Raw genomic sequence first — 7,045 nt, 5'->3', positions numbered from 1 at the left:
TCACAAGAAAAGAAAACTACAGACCAATATCCCTGATGAATATAAATGCAAAACACTTCAACAAAACACAAGCAAAACAAATTCAACAGTATGTTAAAAGGATCATACACCAAAAAACATAAAATAAAAATGTAAAATAATTTTACAAAATAATAAAGAATCATACATCATGACTTAACAAGATCATTCCCTGTGACATGGGATTGCTCAACATACAAAAGCCAGTCAATGTGATATACCATATTAGCAGAATGAAGGATAAAAATCACATGGTCTATTCAATAGATGCAGAAAAAATGTCTGACAAAATTCAACATGCTTTCATGATAAATAATATTCAATGAACTAGGAACAGAAGAGAATTATCTCATAGACCATATATGGAAACCTCAGAGCAAACATCATAGTCAGCATGAAAAACAGAGAGCTTTTCTGCTAAGATCAAGAAAAAGGCAACTGTAAAACTGCTACTATAATGTATATTTCTATCTCAAACTTTTGAGACCAGAATATATTTATATACAGTTAATATCCATTGACTTTATTTTATTTTGATTAGCAGTCATAGCTATAGTTAAGAACATAGGAAACCAAAATAACTAAATATTTTAGATATTTTTACATCGTTCAGAAGACTAGTTTTTGGAAAATCATAAATTATTAATAATAATCATATTCCAGACAATACATCTATTCTTGCAACAACTGTACAAGAAAGATATTTTATTCCATTACTTTTTTATGTGGTTTTTAAAATTTATGTTAGAGAGAGGGAGAGAGAGACAAAGACAGAGCACAAGTGGAAGAGGGGCTGAGAGAGAGGGAGACACAGAATGTGAAGCAGGCTCCAGGCTCTGGTCTGTCAACACAGACTCCTACGTGGGGCTCAAACTCACAAACAGTGAGATCATAACCTCAGCTAAAAGTCGGACACTTACCGACTGAATCACCCAGGTCCCCATATTCCAACTTTAGAAATGAGATTGATATTTTAGGAGTTTAGGTTATTTGTCCAAAGCCAACTGTCTAGTAAACGATGGAGCTGAAATCCAAAGCCACTTGTGACAATAGGAAGAGATTACCAGCTCAACCCTTCACAAAACTCAAGGAGATAATATAAATCAGTGAATAATTTGGTAGATGTAATGCAATAGGAAGTATAAGTATTTGTGGATTGATGTCTCCTTTGGGATTTTTCTCACGTGATCTGCTCATTTGTATCCCCAGCTTAGACTTTTCATTTCTCTTTGATCTTGTCGATTTCATTTAGTAAGTTCTATTTTGTTATTTTAGTGAGTTTTTAGATGAGAGAAGGAAAATGTTTATGTTTAATATGAGATCTTTAATAGGAAATCACCTTGGTTAAATCTGTTTCTAAAAATTTTTAAATGTTTTTAGTCATTTTTGAGGGACAGAGAGAGAGAGTGTGTTAGCAGAGGAGGGGCAGAGAGAAAGGGAGACAGAATCTCAAGGGATGTCCAGGCTCTGAGTCATCAACACAAAGTCCACATGGGTCGTGAACCCACGAACTGTGAGATCATGACCTGAGTCAAAGTCCAGGGTTTAGCTGACTGAACCACCCAGGTACCCCAACTGCGGCTAAATCTTAACTACTTAAAGGTATACATTCAATGATTGTCAGCATTTGAAGAGGACTGCTATCATTGAAGGCATAAATATTCCCAAGAAGAAGAAAGCGATTTGGGTATTCAGTCTGTACAAGAAGAGAAGAAGAGAAGTAAAAAGAACACACTCAAACACAAACACACACATGTGAGAATCTCATCAGTGTCATCAAGGTTATGAGAATATGCAGCATCTATGAAATAAGAATAGAGCATTATTAAATAGAAAATGAATGAATAGACATTTTATACCCTAAAATAATCTAGAAAACGGAATAAAAAACAAAACAAAAAATCCCAAAACCAAAAGATATGATTGGAGAAATTTAAAATCTAATAGAAGGAATAAAAGATAAAGATGAGAGGGAGGAAAAACAAGATATAGAAAGGTAAAAAAAATAGAATAAAGGAAGAAAGAAAAGATAATTAGAATGTTGATCTAGAAGACTCAACATTTCACAAACATTTAAGGGGAAAAAAGAACAGAGAAAATTAAATGAAGGAAATCATAAAGTAAATAATTCAAGAGAATTTTACAAAATTGAAAGCACCAATAAGTTCCCAACACAGATACTGGACTCCACCAAGGCCCACTCTTGTGAAATTCAGAAGAGTCAGGAAAAAAAGAAGATCTGAGAAGCATCCAGGGTGAAAAAAGGTAGCTTACACAGAAAGGATCCAGAATCAGAAAAGCTTTATATTTCTTAACTGCAGCAGTGGAAACTAGATGTCAGTGGAGCAGAACATTTGAAATTTGAATGATAGTGACAATAAACCTAGAATTCTATACCAAAATGACCAATTTATTAGATTTGAAAACATGAAGATGCTTTCAAACTCATAAATTCTCAAAAAATGTTACTTATGTATACCTTCTCAGAAACTTATTAAGATGTCTCCATCAAAATGAGGGAATAAATCTGTAAAGAGCAAGAAATGGAATTCAGAAAACAGCAGAACTCAAGAGAGAAACAAATAGAATGCCCAGTAATAGTGAAGAGAGAAACCACAATCACAGCTGTGGACCAGGAAATCAATTCATACTACAGCAGATCAAAAGCTATGGGAGAAATGTATCCACAAAAATAAATCAATGAAAGTTATATGCTATTCATAATAATGTGAATGGTTAATATTTATTTAGCCACAATTATTATCTAACTACATTGAGAGTCTGGGGAACAAAGTGAATGAGGAAGATGTTAAGTGACACAAGTTCAATTTTCATTTTCCGTGGTAGAAAGTGAATGTATAATGCCTAAAATTGAAAAACCAAAACTAACACTAGTGTGTTATTTAGAATCGTAAAGGTAAGGGGCGCCTGGGTGGCTCAGTCGGTTGAGCCTCCGGCTTCGGCTCAGGTCAGATCTCACATTTGTGGGTTCGAGCCCCGCGTCGGGCTCTGTGCGGACAGCTAGCTCAGAGCCTGGAGCTTGCTTCCAGTTCTGTGTCTCCTTCTCTCTCTGCCCCTCCCCCTCTCATGCTCTGTCTCTCTGTGTATCAAAAATAAATTAAAAAAAAAAAATAGTAAAGGTAAGCAACAAAGGAAATAGCCAAAGGACTACAAAGATGTTGCTTTTGCAAAAGGAAAATAGCTTAGGGTCAGGAAAACAGTGTGCTGCCATTCAATAAAAATAGTATAAAACTGGTAAGATATGTGCTTGTGTTATTTTGATTTAGAAAAAATAATTTTTAATTATAATAAATATAATAGGCACTTATACTACTGAAAGATGAATTGGATTAATAGATTTTTTATTTTAAGTTAATAAAACATTTGTGTATAGCAATGTCAAGTTTTGGCCCAGTTGAAAGGAAATAAACATGCACTTCCTGAAAAAATAAATAAAGAGAAATGTTTCTTAATCTTCTACTAGAGCAGTGATGTTCATTTGTTTGGCTGGGGTTTTTTTGGGGTTTTTTTTTTTCGTTTTTTTTTTTTTTTTTTTTTTGTAACAGCACAGCTTTACTGGCCCAGCACTGCCTTTTCTGCGGAAGGAAAAGTTATTCCAAACTGAGTGCTAAAGTCAAAGAGCTGCAGCCCCACGCCTGCTGTTTTCAATTAGCATGCCAGTCCCAATGGCATGTCCGGCAGACGGTGTTTTATTAGAGGTTGGTCATCTCCTCCTCTGAGCCACGTGAACAGCCTGCGGTTCTACATGCCTCCCTTGACCTTCCGGTCCCTCTGGAATAGTGCGACCGCTGGAAGCTGAAACCACAGCTGTCTGTCACTTGACTCCCAAAGCTCAATCTTCTCTGCTCTTTCCCCAGGGGACAGAGGGGAAGCAAGCTGATGGAAGGAAAGGCTCTTCCCTAAAATGAAATAGTGCCTCTTTCTTGGAATGAGTGAGCAGAGGTGTGGAAGGTGGTCCTGTAAATGTTCAGCAAAAGTCAAGTGGGAAACTTTGCCCTTCTCAGTCAGGAGTCTCATTCTGAGCTGGAGAAGAGAGGCTCTTTATGGGTCCAGAGGAGGGCAAGGATATATAAAGCCTTGGCACATAAAACTCTGAAGAAGAGCGAGTGGACCTGGAATTTAGCCTAAAGAAGAGAGGGTTGAGGGTGATTTAAAAAGGATCTCTGGAGCAGGAAATGTCATTATATTAGGAATGAGGACCAGATGTTCTCAATCTCATCAGAGCAGGGAGAAAGAATGACCTTATAGAATAAGACAGAACTTCATGACAGTTGTTAAACAGAGTGGAGTGTCCATATAGTCCGTGGAATTGTCCATAAAAATAAGACCGTCATCTAATATGTGCATTGTGTGTAGCTTTGCTTAAAGCGGAAGGTATTAAGGTAATGGCGTCCTGGAACACTGCCCATAAACATTCTTTATATTAGAGCATTTTAGATAAACTACCCCAATTGCTGTAAGGACCTGATTGAACAATATAAAGTTAAATTTTCTTCTTTTCTTCCCTCTATTTTCTACATTTCTCAACATATTTGTAAACATATTAATTACAGTGATAACAGAAAAATTCTTTATACCTTTTTATTAATGGATTTGTTCTACTTTGGTATTAGAGACAAAATTTTATTAACTAAGATAAATGTATCTTATCTTAGTTCTTGAGATGGGCTGAAATTCTTTTTGGGCACCTATATTCAATGTGTTGAGAGCAAATAGGGAGTATTTTATAAGACTGAATGAAAATTTTTCTTGTATTTGTTTTTTCCCAACCTTACTGAGGTGTGATAACAAGCAAAATAGAAGATATGTGAAGTGTAACATCATGGTGATTAGTAGAGTATCCGTTGATAATGGAGTCCTACCTTTAGTTAATTAATACATTCATCACCTAATGTTTTTACCCATCTTTTATCTGTATATCTATAATCTATTTAATGTGTGAACATTTAACCTCTACTCTCAGCAAATTTTAACTATATAATAAAGTGTTACCAACTATAGTTACCATATTTTACATTACATTTTCAGACTCATTCACTTAATAGAGGAACTTTTATCTACCTATGTTATCTCTTGTGTATTTGATGAAAGTTTTTCTAAGAGGCATGAGGTGATATCTCATTGTAGTTTTGTTTTGCATTTCCTGGTGATTAGTGATGAGCACTTTTTCATGTACCTGTTAGGCATCTGTATATCTTTTTTGGAAAAATATCTATTCAATTCATCTGCCCACTTTTAAAACAGATGTTCTTTTTGTTGTCAAGTCATTTGAGTTCTTTATATATTTTGAGTATCAACCCCTTATCAGATATGTGATTTGCAAATATTTTCTCTCATTCCATAGATTGCCTCTTCCTTTTGTTGATAGTTTCCTTCATTTTTCAGAAGCTTTTATTTTTCTAAATAAGATGACAGTAAAATCTAAATGTATGATTTAAAGTTTGTTTGTTTGTTTGTTTAGAAAAAAAAGTAGAAGAAAGGGAGGGGCAGAAAGAGAGGGAGAGAGAGAATCCCAAGCAGTTTCTGTAATGTCAGCACAGAGCCCGACACGGGGCTCAAACTCATGAACCATGAGATCATGACCTAAGCCAAAATCAGGAGTCAGCTGCTTAACCGACTGAGCCACCAAGGCATCCCTAAACATATTTTTAATTATTCCATTGCTGTAACACTTGAACTAATAAGTAATTTTACATGCAGGTCCTATAAGGTGGAAATACCCACAGGACCTGTATGTCATCTCATAGAAATTTTAACAAACAAACCAATAATGGATTGGTCAGTGTAATCTGTAGTTAGAACAAATAGTTTTCAATTTATATTTCCTCTGCTTCAAATTAAAGCTAACATTTTAATTAGTAAAATGACCATGAAAAGGAGGCTGATGGCTAATTACTACTGATTACTCCACTGGTAGTTGATTAATGAGTTCGGTTAGTAAGATAGCCATGCATTTTGATCAGTTAAACTCTTCTGTGTATCTTTTAATCAACTAAATTATACAGGTGTGTTTAATAATCTGGCATAATTTTTATGAAGTTTTTTTATATTATTTGACAAACAAATGTTTTTCAAAGGAAAGCAAAGTCTACAAATTTATGAACTAAACTGGTATATAAAGTTGTATAACTATCTTTTCCTTGTGGCTAAAGATTCTTATCAAGCTGCCATTTTTCACAATACTCATCTTCTACATGGTTGCACCAAAATGGAATAACTGCAGTTACTTCTCAAATAATTTTTTAAAATATATAAATAGGTAGGCACCATTTCTAGAAATTGAAGGGTCTTGAAATCTGTTTTATCTTTCTGCTTCTGACAAGATTGAATATAAAGCTATTTCATAAAATGACTGGCTTCCCTCTTGGCTAGCAGACAGTAAAAGGAATGAAGAGGTGGGTTAAAGCAAAGAGGGTGAAAAATAGCACATTATTTGTGTCATAGGACCACCAAGATTAAAGACCCATGGATATCAACAACTTGTTACTCATGGTATCAGAAGCGGTTGCTGCCCCTAAAGTACATGATCAATCTTAGAAGATAGGACAAAAGATATGGCACTTTGAGAACTCCTTTAAAGCATTACCAAAGTAGGTGCTACAGAATAGAATCAAGTTCTTTGTGTGCTTTATTCCATATATACTTATTCCATAAGTATATAATCCTCCCATAATATATAATTCTCTTTTTACCAGGCTGCGGATAATCCAAAGCAGGAAAGATTGTTTTGCCATCAGTAGATATATATACCTAAACTTTGTCAAGGTAAAGAGCAAGTAATGAGACCAAACTTGTAGTAACTGTTTCTGTTCAGAGTGATCTCTATACTAGTGAAATTAATATTCATATTCTAGAACTGACTTTTTGTGCATCCTACTCTAGAAGATAACAGTATGTCAGAGAACTATGTCAAAAGACTATGTATATGTTTATCTAATTTTGATGATAGTGAGGATAGGTGCAGTAGATCTAAGGGAGGAAAGATAAAGGAAATAAGATGACTCCA

This window comes from Suricata suricatta, chromosome 7 (genome assembly GCF_006229205.1).
Source record: "Suricata suricatta isolate VVHF042 chromosome 7, meerkat_22Aug2017_6uvM2_HiC, whole genome shotgun sequence".
NCBI classification, from domain to species: Eukaryota; Metazoa; Chordata; class Mammalia; order Carnivora; family Herpestidae; genus Suricata; species Suricata suricatta.
This window is presented reverse-complemented; position numbering follows the sequence as displayed.